The sequence below is a fragment of the Neoarius graeffei genome, chromosome 7 (genome assembly GCF_027579695.1).
Source record: "Neoarius graeffei isolate fNeoGra1 chromosome 7, fNeoGra1.pri, whole genome shotgun sequence".
NCBI lineage: Eukaryota > Metazoa > Chordata > Actinopteri > Siluriformes > Ariidae > Neoarius > Neoarius graeffei.
In genome coordinates, this window is record NC_083575.1 from 31,746,463 (window position 1) to 31,766,291 (window position 19,829).

General features: G+C 41.1%; 1 protein-coding gene across 8 annotated transcripts in view; it reads right to left on the minus strand.

Moving 5' to 3' along the window:
* lrrfip2 (leucine rich repeat (in FLII) interacting protein 2) overlaps positions 1–19,829 on the minus strand; it is a 240,862-nt gene that overhangs the window by 217,966 nt on the left and 3,067 nt on the right. The window lies entirely within an intron of this gene.

The window sequence follows — 19,829 nt, forward strand, 5'->3', positions numbered from 1 at the left end:
GTGGTGAATCTTCATTCCATTCAGACATTGATTGTAATTTTTTTTTTTTTTTTGGTATGGTACACATTATCATAAAATACTTTGCGGGAATTTTACGACAGTTCCGAACTCACTCACGCTTTGTTTTCATTCACAACGTGACTGTCACCCTTATGTCCAACTTGTTTTCTTTGTTTCATTTCTTTAAAATAATTTATACTTCAAATTTTACTGGATTAATCAAGACGTAACTATTTCCTCCAGAAGCTTTGAATTTGGGCGAGTCTAACTCTTAAAACTGCAGATCAGGTAATGAGTTATAACACACGCACCATAAAGGGACACTGGATAGTTTGTGTTTGTTAGTTTGAGTTTTATTGAAAATTATAAGTCATTAAAATCATATTGATTATCATCTCTATACCTGCTTTTTGATGAACTTTTTTCACCACTTTCCTTTCACTGAACTAGTAAATACACAGTAATAAGGTGGTTATGGTCAGGACAAGTGAGAAATCTTACTGCTTGTCCGACTGGACAAGTGGATTGAAACGTTAATGTTGAACTCTGATGTCTTTCAGCAGAGCTGACACTGTGCATTGCTTCAGCTTCTCTCTCTCACACTCCCAATTCGAACTTGAAAGTCTATAATTACGGAGAAATTACAGAAAACAGGAAAAAAAAGAACTGACAATTTTCTGAAATGGAAAATCATCCCAATAAAAGCTGCGTCCCATGAGCATATGGGACGCCTTTTACCAAAATAGCGTTTCAAAACACCACTTTTGTGCCGTTTTGACAGTTTGAACAGCATATTTTACACCAGTCTTAACGCAATGCCTTAGAAACATGACAAATTGTGGCAACTTTGGTTCGTCATCATCCCCCCCCACACACACACACCACCACATATCCCTGATGGACTGATCCACCCCTGGTCTAGGAGTTTACACCGTTTGTGTAACGTATTTTCCGGACTATACGTCGCTCCGGAGTTTAAGTCGCATCAGCCAAAAAATGCATTATGAAGACGAAAAAAAAAAACATATATACATCGCACCGGACTACAAGTCGCACTTTTCTGAAGGGTTATTCTATCCATAGAATCTGTGATTCTATCTGATAAGCGGCGCGTGGTTACTACGCAACTGCATTGTTTATTTAATAAACGAACAGCTGAGCAGTGATAACGCGCCCTTTGCCCTGTAAGTAGCCTAGTCTGATTATTTTAAATATCTACTACTATCTTTAATACTATCACTATCATTATTACTAATAGCCTATATTATTATTATAACTAATATTAGTAGCCTATTACCAGTGCTTAATTTGTGAAGTGGGAGGTCCCGGAACGCAGGAGGTGGGTGGGTCCAGCGACTCAAAAAAAAAAAAAAAGGCGGGGGGGGGTTTACTATAACTTTACGCACACGCGCCTATTGTGTGTGTAAAAAAATAAATAATAATAATAATAATATCAGACATTATGATCTTAGAAAACGCTTTAGTGACGAACAGTTACAGACAGTAATATGTCGTGATGTTATAAAATATTTATTAGGCTATATATTAAATTTATCTTCTAAAATAACAGACTGTACTCATATCACAACCGGTTTATTTCACCATTGGAGATCAGATCACACAAGACATGAGTTAAATTTCGTGGCTCAGGTGGATAAGGCGCCATACCATAAATCCGGGGACCCGGGTTCGATTCCGACCTGCGGTCTTTTTCCGAGCCCTCCCTGTTTTTCTCATGCTCACTTCCTGTCTCTACACTGTCCTATCCAATAAAGGTGGAAAAAGCCCAAAAAAAAAAAAAGAGAATAATTTAAAAGCAGTGCCAGCAAACATAAGTGCAATCAATTCAAGTAATAGTTAAGAAATAAAGGGTTTACAAAACAAGTTGGAGAATTCATTTTAAAAATTTTAGTAACCTTTCTTGGTTTGCCGCCATTTTTTCCACAGCGCAAGCTAACGGCTACAAAAAACCCAGTGTTCTATTGAGGGGAAGTATACACCCCATGTCCCCCCCCCCGTTCCCCTTTCGCATAGATTTTGTGGATGTCATAGGAGAGAAATCAACAACAGATATCAAAACCAAACACTAAACAAATTTTTATTTATTTATTTATTTAATTTATTGTTTGATTTTTTTCCCCTTTGTGATGGTCACGGAGGTGATCTGATCCATTTAAATAGCTGCCGGAACACCGAATGAAATGAAAATAGCTGCCGGATCTGACGACGGAGGTTCCGGATCTTGTTCCGTCATGTTCCGGCTCAAATTAAGCCCTGCCTATTACTGATGCATTAATCAGTTTGCTTTTAGAATATTTTTTACCGGTAGGGCTTATTATCGCCCCATGGCTCTTTCATCTTTGTTATTAAAGCTGTAGTCATCATCGAGGAGTGTCATTCTTCATTTTTGTCGAATTTAATTTCATCAAATCAGAGGCCAAGTAGACTATAGGTATATCTCCAAAGACAGGTACGGTAGTAAAAACAACAGTCTAGTGAGGAAAAAAAAAAAAAAAAAAAAAAAAAACCGCACACAACAACTGCTGAGAGAAAAAAAGAAAAAAAAAAAAAAAAAAAAAAAACACCGGCAGAAAGCTACATAGCGCCTTCTCGCGATGAAAAAATATATATATATATATATATATATATATATATATATATATATGTCGCACCGGAGTATAAGTCGCATGGCCAGCCGAACCATGAAAAAAAAAAAAAAAAAGTGCGACTTATAGTCCGAAAAATACGGTATTTTATTCAGCTGTATAAATGAGTTCACGCTATCCAGGGGCAACAGCACCTACGGTACTCGAGTCACAATACGATGGTCACAGAATTCAGTGTTACATCAACAACCGCAAAACGGCTGCATACTTGCCAACTCCCAGAGAATTAAAAGCAGTAGATCAGATTGTGTGACGCAATCGCGCTCTTCTCAGGGGTTCCGCCCCCGGAAAATTTTGGAAAAATTTCAGACCAGGGTACTTCACAAAACACATGCTTCTCATCTTACCTTGATGCAGGGATGACCCGATGACCAAGTTGCCTTGAACTTGTCATCATAGCAAATATGTTTTTTTCCCCCGAGTTTTCATTGTTCACATTCACCAGAGCATGTCTGGTTTTTACGAATACTATCGCCATTTGCTGTAATGTGTGATCTCATGGGGCGGCACGGTAGTGTAGTGGTTAGCGCTGTCGCCTCACAGCAAGAAGGTCCTGGGTTCGAGCCCCGGGGCCGGCGAGGGCCTTTCTGTGCGGAGTTTGCATGTTCTCCCCGTGTCCACGTGGGTTTCCTCCGGGTGCTCCGGTTTCCCCCACAGTCCAAAGACATGCAGGTTAGGTTAACTGGTGACTCTAAATTGACCGTAGGTGTGAATGTGAATGGTTGCCTGTGTCTATGTGTCAGCCCTGTGATGACCTGGCGACTTGTCCAGGGTGTACCCCGCCTTTCGCCCGTAGTCAGCTGGGATAGGCTCCAGCTTGCCTGCGACCCTGTAGAACAGGATAAAGCGGCTACAGATAATGAGATAAGGTGTGATCTCATTGCCAATTGGCTAGAATCATAACAAGAACCACTGTAATGGCGTAACAGTGCGAGACAGTTTAGATTCATCATAGTTATCGCGCCGTTCCACTGGCTCTCAGCTTCACTTCATGTGACTATTTGACGCTACAGTTGTGGTCAGAAGTTTAAATACAGTGACATGAATGTCATCTTGGATGTGAATGTCATGGCAATATTTGGGCTTTCAGTAATTTCTTTGAACTGTTCTTTCTGTGGCAGAATATACAGCATCTCTAATTTAAAAAAAAAAACTAGAATTTGGTGCACAAGTTTTAATTTTCTTTGGTTTTTTTTTTTTTAAATTAGCACAGGGTCAAAATTATACATACAGCACACCTAATATTTGGGTAAAATGTCTCTTTGCAAGATTCACTTTGACCAAACATTTTTGTTTACCATGAACAAGCTTCTGGCAGAATTATGGTTGGCTATTTCATGACTTCATGGTAGAATTGGTGGAGTTCAATTAAATTTTTTTTCTTGGCAAGGACTCAACTTATAAGCACGGTCCATATGTTTTCAATAGGCGTGAAGTCAGGACTTGTTTTAAGCTTAAATGTTAGTCTGCTTTATCCTCCACAACCAGCTCTGATGCATGTTTGGGTTCATTGTCCTGTTGTAACTCCCAAGTCGTGTTCAAGTTTCTGATGCTTTGTGCTGAAGAATTCTGAGGTAGTCCTCCTTCTTCATTATTCCATCCACTTTGTGCAATGAACCAGTTCCACTGGCAGCAAAACAGCCCCAGAGCATGATGATCCTACCACCACCACCAGCTGGTACAGTGTCCCTCTGTACATGGTGGTCACTGTGGCCAAACAACCCAATCTTTGTCTCATCTGACCATACAGCTTTCCTCCAGAAGGCTTTTTCTTTGTCTGTGTGGTCAGTTTCAAACTTTAGTTAAGCTTGAAGGTGTCAATTTTGGAGCAGGGAGTTATTTCTTAGATAGCAGCCTCTTAGTCCACGGTGATCTGAACTGTAGACAGTGATCCATCAGCTTCCAGTTCATGGCAGGGCTGTGCCATAGTGGTTCCCAAGTTGTTCCTGACCATCCAAACCAATTTCCTTTCAGCTGAGGGTGACAGTTTGGGTTTTCTTGAAGCAAAGTGACTACACCTCACAATAACTTGGATACAATTGTTTGAACTGATCTCGGAATTTGCAGTTGTTTAGAAATGGCTCCAAGAGACATTCCAGAGTTGTGTACATCTGCGATCCTCTTTCTCAGATCTGCACTGAGCTCCTTGGAGTTTCCCATTGTATTGTGTGTTGGTCAACCTAATGAGTGCTGTAAGCAAACCCTTTTTATGAAGGCACAGAGAAGCTACTAGCTGTAGTCAGTCAATCATGATCACTAACAGGAAGTTAAGAGACCTCGGCCTTAGCAAGATAAGAGACATTTTGGAAGTTTCAGCACCTCTGAATTAATAATCTAAGTGAGCGTTTGTAAATTTTTGACCCTGTGTTGATTTCAGAAAACCCAAAAAGAAAATTAAAACTTGTGCACCAAATTCTAGTATTTTTTTTTAAAGATCTATGCTGTACGATCATTCTGCCACAGAAAAAGAACAGTTCAAAGAAATTACTGAAAGCCCAAATATTGCCATGACATTCATATCCAAGATGACATTCATGCCACTGTATGTGACATGAATGGACATTCAAGTCAACTGCATCTTTTCATCACTAACATTCTCATAATGTTATTATAAAAAAAAAAAAAAGTGTCAGACAATATGGAAAGGTTCCCTAAAGAAATACACCCATGTCTGTTTACCTCAATAACTAAAGAAACTGTAGAAAATGACTTTATACAGTAAATTGTTTACCGCTCTCTGACGTACCATAACTGAATACTGGACTGATTTTAATCGTTTTTGTCCCTAGTAAATATTTAGACACAAAGGTATGGTAAAATAGGGCCCAGATTTAAAACAAAATCCCAGAATTTTCTTTTAAGGCATAACGCAGATTAACGTTAACTCTCCTAGAGCGGCGGCTACAATTAGACACCTTTTCAGATTTACCAATAAAAAGTTATTTTACAAATGTGAGTTTCAGTTACAGTAGTTATTATTGGCTAATTAAGCAACTGGAAGACACCCCCCCCCAGCTTGTCATCTGATGACACAGCTCGTGACCCGAGATGGAATTTTTTTTTTTAGCACAATCAGCAATTTGAGGAAAACCCAGACTCATCATTAAAGGTAAGCACGGTGGAAAGATCATGGACATGTTTTTACTTACTTATCAAGTTCACAGATATTTCATGATATCCTTGTCAGAACCTATTTTGTTTCTTCCTCTTATTTGACAGTCGCCATTTTGTATCTAAACACACATTTGAGAAGAAGTCACATGAGGTGTCGATAATCGTGATCACTTTCACCGGTGTCCACCATTATCGACACCCTGTGGAATTAAGTGTCATTTACAACTGTTATGTATCGATCTTTGTGTAACATTGTTAAAGTAGATGAAGTACTTTCAAAAAATGTGTTGTAATTTATAATAATTTATTTTCTGATTCATAACAGAATGCTTAGAGAGTATTTGGAATCCTATTGCAATAAATAGAATTAGACCATAATTAAATTCCTAGCATATATATATACACATTTAAAAAAAAAAGAAAAAAATATTTACACACTTGGAAATATTCAGATTTTTCTATTCCATTCAGAAAATATTTATTTTTTGCAGTTTGTTGCAAATATCTACCACATATTACAATATCAGCAGACATTTTATATTTTGGTTCGAGGAATAACAAACGAACTTTGACCTGGATTTTCATGTGGTTACAATGCACGGCTCGAAATTCGCGGTGGTCCGGTCGCCCGAGGCGACTTAATTTGTCATTTGGCGGGTAATTCCTGTCACTAGCCAGCCCGGCTGGCTAGTTGAAAATAAAAAAAATACATATGAAGCAAAGATTCAGACTAGGGCTGTGCGATATATCGAATATACTCGATATATCTCCGAAAATTCTGTGTGAGATACATATAATTAATTATCATATCGTAACTATCGAGTATTTTATGGTCATCTGCCGACTTGCGTTTGTTGCATTTGTTTAAAACCTTTTCCGGTGGTTTTCTCCCTGTCCCTCAGGCAGTAACGTGAGAGGCTGCCAAAGGGTAATAAATAAATAAATAAATAAATAAATAAATAACGTCACGCACTTGCCAACCAATCCCGGGCGACATCTTGGTGCTGAAAGGAACTTGCGGGAAGATTTCCTAGTTTCGGTTTACAGCCAGCGCTCGAAACTAACGGTGTCCCGATGTCCCGGGGACCATAAAAAATGTCATCGGGACACAAAATTATCATATCTGGGACAATCCCGGGACAATGGAAAAAAAATAGATATAGAAAAAAAGTTCTACATTAAAGGTGCAGTACAAGATTTTGGAATAACGGTTCCCGCAAGCCATATTTTGAAAAGAAACACTCCCACCCCCCGCGTCTCCACCCCTCCTCCCCCTCCTAAAGCCTGAGAAAGTCCGGCTTTATAATGGGTGTCTATTGCGTTACACACTAGTGGAGCTCGTTAAGTTAGAGTGTAAAGAGCTTGGAAAAATAGCTCAAACTTTCTCATTTAAACTGTGTTTTCAGCCCCAATTTTCACTCCACACACAATTTTCTCAAAAGTAGTAGCCACACTTGTCCTGATTCACACAATGTGTCTACCTGAGCGATAGGATTTACAGTTTTTGAATGAGAAGCCTCAAAGTAACGAGAGCACAGCCGCGCAGCCTCATAGACTCTCATTATAAACGTGGCAGAAAAGTCACTCGTTTTTAACTCGCTCTAGTGACCTCATTTTTTACACTACAGACAAAAAAAATTACATCCGTGTGTTCAGGAGAGCCTTGTGGCGCTCACTGTGAAAGAATTTTGTGAATATCTCCTTCCGTTTTCGTGTAAATCCCCGTTGTTTGGAGGGAGCGCACTGAGAGAATCCTGCGCTCTGTGTGACACTCTGCTCGCTCTCACACACACCCACACACAGAAGGGACGGGCTGCTCGCGGGCTTCAGTCTGATTGACGTGTCAGTATCCAATCATTTTGAGGTGGTACCTCGATATGATTGGATGGCGTTTTTCCTTTATTTTACACTGTAGACTGGATTAAAATATTTCGTTTTTTGGGTCAAACCTTCTATTGTACTGCTTGCAACATGGGTGTGCATTTCATCCATTGATGGTATGGCTGATGGCTTTCAAAACATCTCTGAATGGGGCAACAGGTATATTACATAAAAATGGATAACGGTAATGGTGAAAATGATAAGTTGGCCTTATATATGCCAACAGATATTCAAGGTATAAGTAGATGAAACAAACATAAAAGGGGTCTTATTTTCAGCTAAAGTGTACTGCAGATGTAGTGAGTTGAAACATTTTCTGAATGAGCTAGTTGGCCCCTTTTAAATAAACGGGTATCTATTCATACAGTGAGATCACCAAAGTTTAATAAACTGAAAATGCAATAACTGTAATTTTGAAGTAGATGATGTATTGGACATGTGTCACTTGTGTTTTGTGACTTATTGTAAAAATGATATAGAGGGTTCAAAATCGTATAGTTACAAATATAATAGAAACTTCATATGATAATATTAACCACTGGTTATTTCAGAGAGGAAAAAAATGGGGACACTATTGCTTCCATTCGGGACAATACAACACAGAATTCGGGACCACTGGGGGACACAAAGAAAAAAAGTTAATTTCGAGCCCTGTTTACAGCGCTGACTCAGTTCGTGCAATCGCTGGTGTTGCATAGGCTACTGTGTAAGCTCTGTCAATTTCAGCGACAAATTAAAAATGGAAGCGGACGAAATGGTTCCTAAAAGAACTAGTAAGGGCAGGGCTCGAAATTAACTTTTTTTCTTTGTGTCCCCCAGTGGTCCCGAATTCTGTGTTGTATTGTCCCGAATGGAAGCAATAGTGTCCCCATTTTTTTCCTCTCTGAAATAACCAGTGGTTAATATTATCATATGAAGTTACTATTATATTTGTAACTGTGATTTTGAACCCTATTATTTTTACAATAAGTCACAAGACACAAGTGACACATGTCCTATACATCATCTACTTCAAAATTACAGTTATTGCATTTTCAGTTTATTAAACTTTGGCGATCTCACTGTATGAATAGATACCCGTTTATTTAAAGGGGCCAACTAGCTCATTCAGAAAATGTTTCAACTCCCTACATCTGCAGTACACTTTAGTTGAAAACAAGACCCCTTTTATGTTCATTTCATCTACTTATACCTTGAATATCTGTTGGCACTTATAAGGCCAACTTATCATTTTCACCATTACCGTTATCCATTTTTATGAACTTTCCGTTATCCATTACCGTTATCCATTTTTATGAACTTTCCGTTATCCATTTTTATGAACTTTCCGTTATCCATTTTTATGAACTTTCCGTTATCCATTACCGTTATCCATTTTTATGAACTTTCCGTTATCCATTTTTATGAACTTTCCGTTATCCATTACCGTTATCCATTTTTATGAACTTTCCGTTATCCATTTTTATGAACTTTCCGTTATCCATTTTTATGAACTTTCCGTTATCCATTTTTATGAACTTTCCGTTATCCATTACCGTTATCCATTTTTATGAACTTTCCGTTATCCATTTTTATGAACTTTCCGTTATCCATTTTTATGAACTTTCCGTTATCCATTTTATGAACTTTCCGTTATCCATTTTATGAACTTTCGCTGCCGAAACGTGGGTGCAAATGTTAGCACCATCAGCATAGTGGCAGGTCCGAGCCTAGTTGTGCTGCTGACTGACTAAACTTTCTGAACTAGAAAGACACCAAGAAAACTCACTTATTCTGTTGAACGGTATCTTCCGTCAATATCATCCACATCATTCCTGTTGTATTTTATAACGTGTCTAACAGTGTTCATTCAGTTAATTCAGTTGCTCGCGTTGCCTGCAGACCAGGCGATGACACTTTGGATCCTGAAGGTCCCGGAGACGTTATGTCTGGGCTTTCGGTTTCTTCCCCGCGGTCGGTCCGCTTCAACCACTTCAGCATTTTTGTTCTGGCAAGAGTCGGCGCAGCGTGTGCGCTAGCAATTCCATTCCAAGTCCATATAATGCGGACTCCGGCCGAAGATTCTAGAACAGAATGCGCTGCTCTGTAGCCTACGGATGCAGGTGCATCGAAAGTGTAGCTACTAATGTATTTTTCGCTGTTAACGTTTTAAAATTAAAATTGACAAATTAGGTGAATGTCTACGTATGTGTTACGGCTTTGTAAATAATATTAATGTAGAACTTTTTTTCTAGATCTATTTTTTTTCCATTGTCCCGGGATTGTCCCAGATATGATAATTTTGTGTCCCGATGACATTTTTTATGGTCCCCGGGACGTCGGGACACCGTTAGTTTCGAGCGCTGAGTAAGGGGTCAGTCATCTGGCATTTTTTTGGATATCGCGAGGAGGACGTGGAACAGCAAATGCCAATTTATAAAGTGTGCAAAAAAAAAAAAAAACAGTATCAAAATACTCGGGTCTTGAAATAAATGCACATTAGTCATGAACAATGGTAACTACTCTCTTTTGTGTTATTTTTGACAGAAGTAAAATCCATACATGAACAAATTTTGGCGAGTTGATTTTCTGTTTGGCGAGTTACTTTGGAAGGTAACTAGTCCGGCTGGCTGGTGAAAAAAAACATGAATTTCGAGCCCTGCAATGTCAATCGCCCGTTGACATTTATTAGTAAACTATAAAACTAGAAATTAATACAAACAAGTGAATAATAAAAAGTCATCTATGAAAATACTTAGAAAGTGGAACAAAAAGATTTGACACAGGTTGAACATTATCAGTTCATTTGTTTACAAACATTAGAATTACTCTCTCATTTACACAAACACCAACATCGATATATTTATATAAAAGATATTTTGTACTAAATATCTGGGGGGGAGGAGGGGTAACAGGAGGACAGAGGACGGGAAGGAGCAGTAGCCTAGCCTAACAATAAGCAATACCGGACAATGTGCAATATAATGTGCAATATCTCTCCTGCTGCCCCCCCTTTTCCTTTTTCCCCTCCTCTCTTCCCCATATCTTATTCTTTTTTATATTTGTATATGTAAATACCTAATTTATTTTAATTTATCTAGAAGTTTTCCCCTATTTCTTTTCTCTGCTTATCTGTAATGATGCTGCTGGAATCTTAATTTCCCTGAGGGAACCCTCCCAAAGGGATCAATAAAGTTTTATCTAATCTAAAGTCTGTGTAAAACAAATTTTAAATAAAAACCTGTTTTGTTAACTTAATACTGCATACTGATTTTTTTTTTAATCATCTGGATGTTGATAATTGTGGACAAAGATGTCATGTGATCTAATACACTAAGTAATCGGGAATCCACTCATTTTGTTTCCAGTGGAAGTTTGCGTAATTATTCATGCACAATTTACGTATTGAAAGTCTTTTCTATTTTTGTAATGGCAAAATTATAACAAGTATTATAATTAATACTAATTAGTGTGCTTGCAAAGCAAGCACACTATTGTTCTCCGATCGTTTATTATCTCATCTCATTATCTCTAGTCGCTTTATCCTGTTCTACAGGGTCGCAGGCAAGCTGGAGCCTATCCCAGCTGACTACGGGCGAAAGGCGGGGTACACCCTGGACAAGTCGCCAGGTCATCACAGGGCTCGTTTTTTATTATTACTATTATTATTATTATTATTATTATGAATCTTTTTTTAATTCTTTTCCACCCACTTTTTTGAGCCGCTACTCCTCCCGGAGCATTCGAGGTAGAGATGCCGTTCCACTTCTCACTTGTCCGGCCTGTACTGCAGATGTGTGGTGTATGCAGCTTTTCGATACGCCTTGTCGTTCTCCCGTAATTCACGTTTTACGAAAAAAAAATTTTTCCCCATTGAAATGAATAGGCGCTCGACGCAAAAAACAGATTTTCCCTTCGGGAGGCCAAACCGTAAGGTGTAAAGTCATGAAACGTGGTACACTGATAGAGGAGTGGACGCTGATTGATTTCATCAAGTTTCATGTTGGTACGTCTCACACTCTAGTGCCACCAACTGATCAAAGTCTTACAAAGTCTCCGTTGGAATCCTTGGAGCTAGACGATTCCAACGCACCCTATGACATCATTTTCCACCCGATTAGATTTTCCGCCATTTTGAATTTTGTCCAAAGTGAGAATAAAGTGACCCTGGCCGCATGTTTTGTCCGATCATCACGGAACTTGGCACACATGATCTCCAGTCCATACCTAATAAATGATATTCGTTTCGCTCTCATACGCCGCAGCGTTCGCCCATGGCAGCCAATCAAAATCAATGGTGGAGCCACCAGACAGGACGTGAGCTCATATCTCGGAAACGCTCTAACGCAGGAGTGTCCAAACTGATCCATAAAGGGCCGTGTGGCTGCAGGTTTTCATTCCAGCCATGCAGCAGCACACCTGATTTGGCTTATTCAATCAACTGACACACCCACCCTTTAATCAAGGGTGGGTGTGGCTGCAAGTATTTGACTGTGTGAAGACAGTTCAGTTGATTGAATGAGCCAAGTCAGGTGTGCTGCTGCATGGCTGGAATGAAAACCTGCAGCCACAAGGCCCTTTATGGATCAGTTTGGACACCCCTGCTCTAACGTATCAAGACCATATTTCGTGGCATGACTTTGGACAGCATCCGAAGTACCCTCATCAAATATGGTGTCATTTGGCCACTAGGGGGCGTCACAATTGGCAAAACCGTATTTTGGCTCATATCTCGGAAACGCTTCGACGGTTCAAGACCATATTTGTTGACATGACTTTGGGCACCAGTTCATGTACCCTCATCAAATTTGGTGTCATTTGGCCACTAGGGGGTGCCACAATGAGCAAAAACGTGTTTTGGGTCATATCTCTTTACGGATTTAGAATTACATCTAAATTTTCATGTTAGTGATGCTCTGGGATGTCCCTGTAAAGAATCTTGCCAGCCTGTCATCTCCGTATGAGAATTCGCCTTGTGTCTTGGCCAAACTTTTGCATGTGGACACAGAACTTGTCGTGTGGGCGTGCGGTCGCCTCTCTTGCCGGTGTCACGGTCTGAATTTACCACCAGTCTGAATTTACCAGGTAAATTTAAACTGTAGCAGCCACGGTCTGAATTTACCACAGTATAAATTTATCAACTTGGTATAATTTGGCCTAGTCTGAATTTACCAGCCTAATATGAGATTTATGTTCATACTTGAATTATTTACACTTTATCTTGATGAATATTGATTTGTTTAAGTAAGACTCCTCATGATTATAATAATTTAGTTATTCTCTCAAATTTACCAACTTGGTATAATTAGACTGCTGTCATTGGGCCTAGTCAGAATTTACCAGCCCAATATGATAGGAGATTTATGATCATACTTGATCCACAAATAAATTATTTTCACTTTATCTTGACGAATGAATGAATGACCCGTGTTTTAGTTCCAGTTTATGCACCAAGTAGGCTGATCAGGACCAGCCAGCAGCCAGGAATGATCAACTTTATCTTCATGAATATTGATTTGTTTAAGTATGAAAGAACGAAGTCAGAATGTAAAAAGTGTTTTGAACAACTTTATTAACTTCATTTACACATACACTTAAAATTCAATCCAAACCATTCTTGTGTACTGATAATCAACACCGGGTCACCATGGCAGCGCACCTGAGCAAGCACACTTTCGCATTTTCTCCGGAAATGCATTCTAGTTATTAATAACAAACAATCGCCACTTCTGGTGGTAGGATTGTTAAGGTGTCGATAATTGTAGCCGCGGATCAGTGCAAGAAAAGTACGAACGATATTTGAGGTACCTCATAAAATTCGACTTTAACTTGATTAAAGGTCTGATGACACGAACATGACTCTATGCAATTTCTTAAATAAACTATACAACATGGCAAACATGTTAGATTTCTGTTATAATTACGTGAAAAGAAGCTGTTGTTACGCGAATATCCAACTTTTAATTGCACAGTGCAAGAAAACTGGGTCCGTGGCTCGCGGCCATGCTGTGACGTCAGCGGAAGAACACGCTGCGGTTCACTGGCTGTTCTACTCTGGTTCTACTCAATGGAAATGGCGCATGAAAACGCCGGTGAACTCTCTAGTGCTAGCTCGTCCTCTTCTGGGAGTCTAGAATTGTGTTGTGAGTGGGATAGATCGGAAGAATCAAGTGATGACGAACATGGGTGCATCCAACCGTACAGGTTTGAACCTGTTACTGTGCACCAATCTGAGAGCGACTCCGAAAAGGACAGCAGACAGGCAGACAGCCCAGCATTGACGAACACCACAAGGTTGGATAACAAGGATTGGTAGGTCAACCCGTATTTGTTCAAAATGTTACGGAATCAATATTTTAATATTGTGTATTGTTGTCTTGCATGTGTAAACACTGCTTATATCATGTAAGCCGTATGCTACACTGAATACATAGTTCCTAATGGAGCATGCAAACGGCTAACATAAGACATACAGTTCTATATAACACACAAGTGTCACGATAATCACAAAACAGATGCAAATTGTTAAAATACCTAATTTTTAAACAATCATGTGTTGATCTCTTCCGAATCGAATCTATGATAGCCTACCCTCTTTACCCTTTGCCTCTCGTTGCTAGGCAGCAGTTACATGAAAGCCGCAAGCTTGCACAAGCAAATACATGACTGATATCACGCCGACTTTATGATTACATTTATGATTATCATGAATATGTACTCTATGAGCGCTCTGGAGCGAGTGGCTTCCAAGATGGCCGCGCAGACCGCAGTGTTACTATTTTTAGCATCATGTCAGAGCACTCTATAGCTCTACGTACCTTTATCTTATGTCGTTTCTCAACACATGTTCTGACAGTTGGACTGTCTTTGGAGGAGTCGCCTTGTCCCAGGCGACTGCTGGATCCGGCATAGCTACTAGTAGACCCCCTCCGGAATACTGTAGGCACTGCTGATGGTAGTAACACACGTCTGTGCTGAACTGAACACCCAAAAGATTCTTTTAAGCTGGGAAGGGTGTCAAAACAATCCAAATCGAAGTGTTCAGAGCACAGGACGGATGTTGGTGAGGGCTCCCACTTGTCACGAGTGCGCCTGACTTGCTTCATCCACTTCGCATGCAGCTCGGGATCTCTGGGAAACTTGAATAAACTTACCCCATCCTTGTGGGGTTTGGAGCAAAAGCCGGCAACACAACGCGAAGGCATAATAACTATAGACCCCTTTCACTGATGTCACCCGAAACCGGAAGTAAACAGACCCTGCGCCATTTTGGAAGACCAACAAACTCGTGATTAGGGGGAAATAAGTGAACCCACGAGAATAAAGTGGAGTGGCAAACGACTTAAACAAACAAATCTGAGCTGTTTTATTTATGATTTATTGGCCCAACAGTAGACTTGAAAGAAACCTGTGTGAGACTTGGCAAAAAACTGTGGATATAATGGATAAGTCTGTGCATGATCTGCGGACACTTTGAGGTAAGCAAACGCAAGAAATTCAAATTTAAAACATGCTAAAGTGGCCCCGAGTTGATAACTGTATGAGGAGCAAGCCTCCCAGACTTCTACAATTTAGGATGGTTTGGGGCTTGCTCGCTGCTGCCAGGTTGGTTGTTGAGTAGCCTGGCTGTTTTTTTTTTTTTTCCTTGCGTGTGGTATCATTGTTGACGCGAGGTTGTTTTTTGAACATGCCAATGCGGACACGATTTCCCCTGATGAGTTATGACTTCAGACACGATGCGTGTGTGGAGGTGTGGAGTCCGCGTGATATGTGCGTAAGATAGGCTTCTCATGTGTTTGGAGATCCGCGCTCCGAGACAAGCGCCCCCCCCCCAAGGGAAAAAAAGGGACCCCCCGAAAATATCGGCATAGTTCGAACACTGAGTGTAGGCACTGGGTGTAAACAACAAATAGTTTACAATGTCTGGGTAGCAAACAGATGGCAGAATTGGTGTCAGGTCCTCCTTATGTTTCCATTCTCCCTTGCCCCGAGTCTTATCATATGGGTCAAACCCATCAATCACAGCCAGTTTCTCCACATACCGTGCCCTTTCTGCAGCTGGTAATGTACTCACATAACCCGAATTATCAGCCATCGTGTCACTTTACTCTCGCTCGTACTTTGTTTTATATTGTGAGTGCATGTACTTGGTCTTCCAATATGGCGCCTAACAAAATCTCGCGGCGCAGTGACGTCATGTGAAAGGGGTATTATATATATATATATATATATATATATATATATAAAAAAAATGTATAATAACAATGACAAACTGAACACCTGTCGCTGACACCAACACTACCGATTTGTGCGGTAAACTACCGGTTTTTAACTTCTGTCAACGCCTACCGCTTTTGTACATAATGTCAACGTTTTTTAGATTTCTCAGAAAAAAAAAAATCCCACACTAAGTTCTGAACATGCTTTGCCGGTGGTTCGTGCGTCATTTTGGCATCACGAATACCGGAAATGCGCAAGACCAACCATTTATTCGTTCGGTGCCGTTTGCTCACTTCTCCATTTCCGGTTTCGTTGGCAGTGTGCATGTGGTGTGTTCGTCTCTCTCTCTCTCTCAAATTATGTTGCATTGCCAAAGCATTCAGGTAACAATTATAATTTAAAAAAAAAAATCTCTCTCTCCCCAAGGTACGCCTAGTGCGTACGGCCGTACGCCTGGCGGCGCCACTGGCAACATCTTTAAAAACAATTGTCCGCCAAAATTTGAAATTGCCAATTTGTGCAACGGTACCGTGCGCGAGTAAAATCTACCTCTTTTTCTTGTGAAAAGGTTGGCATGTATGCGTGTTAGTGGTGTGTCGTTCACGAACGAACCGTTCTTTTTGAACGAGTCTTCGAAGTGAACGACTAGAACTAGTTCGCGCTGCCTCTCGTTCTCGGTCGTTCGCGAATCAGCAGTCTCTGCTCGCTGGCAGCAGGGCGGTCGCTGAATCTCGGTTGTTGGCGAATCAGCAGGATCTGTTCAGTAGCAGAAGGGCGTCCACCTTGCATTTTGATCTGTGCAGAGCAGCGCCACTTTACTTCTTTAAGGGCTATCTGAGTCCTATTATCAGAGCGTTGACACATGCCAGGTCTTTAGTTTACAATTTAGAGCTCTCACTCAGCAATACATTTCAGTTCACAGCGAACGAGCTCAGCAGTTCACGAACGAACGAACAGCCAGCAGCCAGCCTGCCTGCTGCCATACTGGGCTGGGCGCATAGCAACAGTTTCCATGACTGTGACAAACAATGAAGAACGTGGCTCTGGAGATCATGGCATACTGTGTTCGTTTTTTTAAATGTTAATGCAATTTGTAATAAAGTGGTTTGTTCTTTGTAATGAGCATTGCTGTTGAATATGAGCAAAATGGGTGTTACTTAATGGGTTTGAACAACTGCATGAAACAGTCTGCAAGGAGGTCTCTTGCTCGAACAGCTGGAAAAGGTCTCGCTAGATGTGACGTCAATCGAATGTTCGTGCATAACAACCGTTTCCATGTCCATGACCAGGCCAAACAATGAATGATCATGAATGCAGCAGAGAGACATCGCAGGCTACCGTTCGCTGAATACGATGACTTGTAAAGTTGTTTATTCTCTGAAATGAGTGTTGCTGTTAAATAAGCAAATTTTTTTTTTGCTTAATGGGTTTGAGAGAACAACTGCATAGCCGGCAGACCATCTCATCTCATCTCATTATCTCTAGCCGCTTTATCCTTCTACAGGGTCGCAGGCAAGCTGGAGCCTATCCCAGCTGACTACGGGCGAAAGGCGGGGTACACCCTGGACAAGTCGCCAGGTCATCACAGGGCTGACACATAGACACAGACAACCATTCACACTCACATTCACACCTACGCTCAATTTAGAGTCACCAGTTAACCTAACCTGCATGTCTTTGGACTGTGGGGGAAACCGGAGCACCCGGAGGAAACCCACGCGGACACGGGGAGAACATGCAAACTCCGCACAGAAAGGCCCTCGCCGGCCCCGGGGCTCGAACCCAGGACCTTCTTGCTGTGAGGCGACAGCGCTAACCACTACACCACCGTGCCGCCCGCCGGCAGACCATGGCTCTACTAAAATAAATATAAAAACAGCTGGGCGGCACGGTGGTGTAGTGGTTAGCGCTGTCGCCTCACAGCAAGAAGGTCCTGGGTTCGAGCCCCGGGGCCGGCGAGGGCCTTTCTGTGTGGAGTTTGCATGTTCTCCCCGTGTCCGCGTGGGTTTCCTCCGGGTGCTCCGGTTTCCCCCACAGTCCAAAGACATGCAGGTTAGGTTAACTGGTGACTCTAAATTGACCGTAGGTGTGAATGTGAATGGTTGTCTGTGTCTATGTGTCAGCCCTGTGATGACCTGGCGACTTGTCCAGGGTGTACCCCGCCTTTCGCCCGTAGTCAGCTGGGATAGGCTCCAGCTTGCCTGCGACCCTGTAGAAGGATAAAGCGGCTAGAGATAATGAGATGAGATGAGATAAAAACAGCTTTATTCTCATCTACATTTAATTAACTTTCAGAGCTTTGTTTATGTAGTCTTTTTCAGATAATGCTAGGATAATGTTTTTCTTCCATCTTTTTCTCAAGCACATTGTAATGTATGAAAATCTATTGTGGATGGCACCTCTGCCGCCTCTCGTTCACTCAAGATGAACTAAACTTCGGACGACAGCCATTGTTGTGCCGCTTTGGTGTGACGTCATCAAAATGAACGAGTGAACGAACTGAACGAACGAATTTCTTTGCTGAACTGACCGACATGAACGAACTGGCGGAAATGAATCGCCATGTCCCACCAATAATGCGTGTCGCATCAACAACAAACTGGTAAGTTAGGAGGAAGGTTCTTTCGCTGACGTCATATAGCTCCTCCTCCTCTTTCGTCTCCTGGGTGCTGCAGCCCCGTCAAATTTGCCCAAATAGCCGCGTTTATCATAACTTGTAAAATAGGCGCCTTCGTGAATTATCATCATCAAGTTTTTATTGCAGACTCCAACGTCCAACACTGACATAAAAAAAAAACACATACAATACAAATACACAACATACAGTACAGTGTATCAGGTACAAAATCACCTCGTATTAAAAAGTACTGGCACAAGTTCATTACTACAAAAGATACATACATTAGGAAAAGTACAATTATTAAAAACAAAATTAAATATCATTTTACCTCTCCTACAATAGACACAGATACCAGTGTTTCCATATATAGGATTGATATCTTACAGAACTGCACCTAGGATTGGTCAACTCTATAAGGAGATTATTCTGGGACCCCTGCAACCTGCCTATGAATTTATACATCAGTCCTCTCAGGGTGGCGTGAAAGGTGGCTACCCTTACTTCACAGAACAGCTCGCTGGCACTACTACCCCTGGGCTTCTTAAGCAGGATTCTAAGACAATCGTTATACGCAACCTGAAGTTTGCGCAGACTCTCCTTCTTATACCTTATCCAGAGGTGAGCTGTGTACATAGGGGTGCAGTATGCTCTGAACAAGTTCACCTTCACCTCATCAGAGCAGTAGTAAAATTTTCTCACCAACACATTGGCTTGGACATACAAAGTCCTTCTCTGTCTAAGCATATCAGCATCATCCTCCATTTTATCATCATTAATGATATGGCCTAAATATTTAGCACTGGAGCACACAGACAAGATTTGCCCAGATAATTGGAACGGTGGAAAGTTAAGGTGTTTATCCTCCTTGGTCCTACAGATCATTACTATACTCTTCTTAGCATTATACTTTATGTCAAACTTGACCCCATAGTCTGAACATATATTGAGGAGCAGTTGGAATCCTGCACTACTGGGAGATATAATAGCTAAGTCATCAGCATACATGATATGATTGATTAAGGTGTTCCCTATTATACACCCTGTTCTGCATTCTCTCAGCTGCCTTGACAGGTCATCCATGTACAGGCTAAATAGGCTTGGGGATAGAAGCCCACCCTGTCGCACCCCATTGCCTACTTTAAAGGGAGAGGATAATACATTACCCCATTTAACCTGCATAGCTTGCCTGTCGTACCTCATCTCATCTCATTATCTCTAGCCGCTTTATCCTTCTACAGGGTCACAGGCAAGCTGGAGCCTATCCCAGCTGACTACGGGCGAAAGGCGGGGTACACCCTGGACAAGTCGCCAGGTCATCACAGGGCTGACACATAGACACAGACAACCAT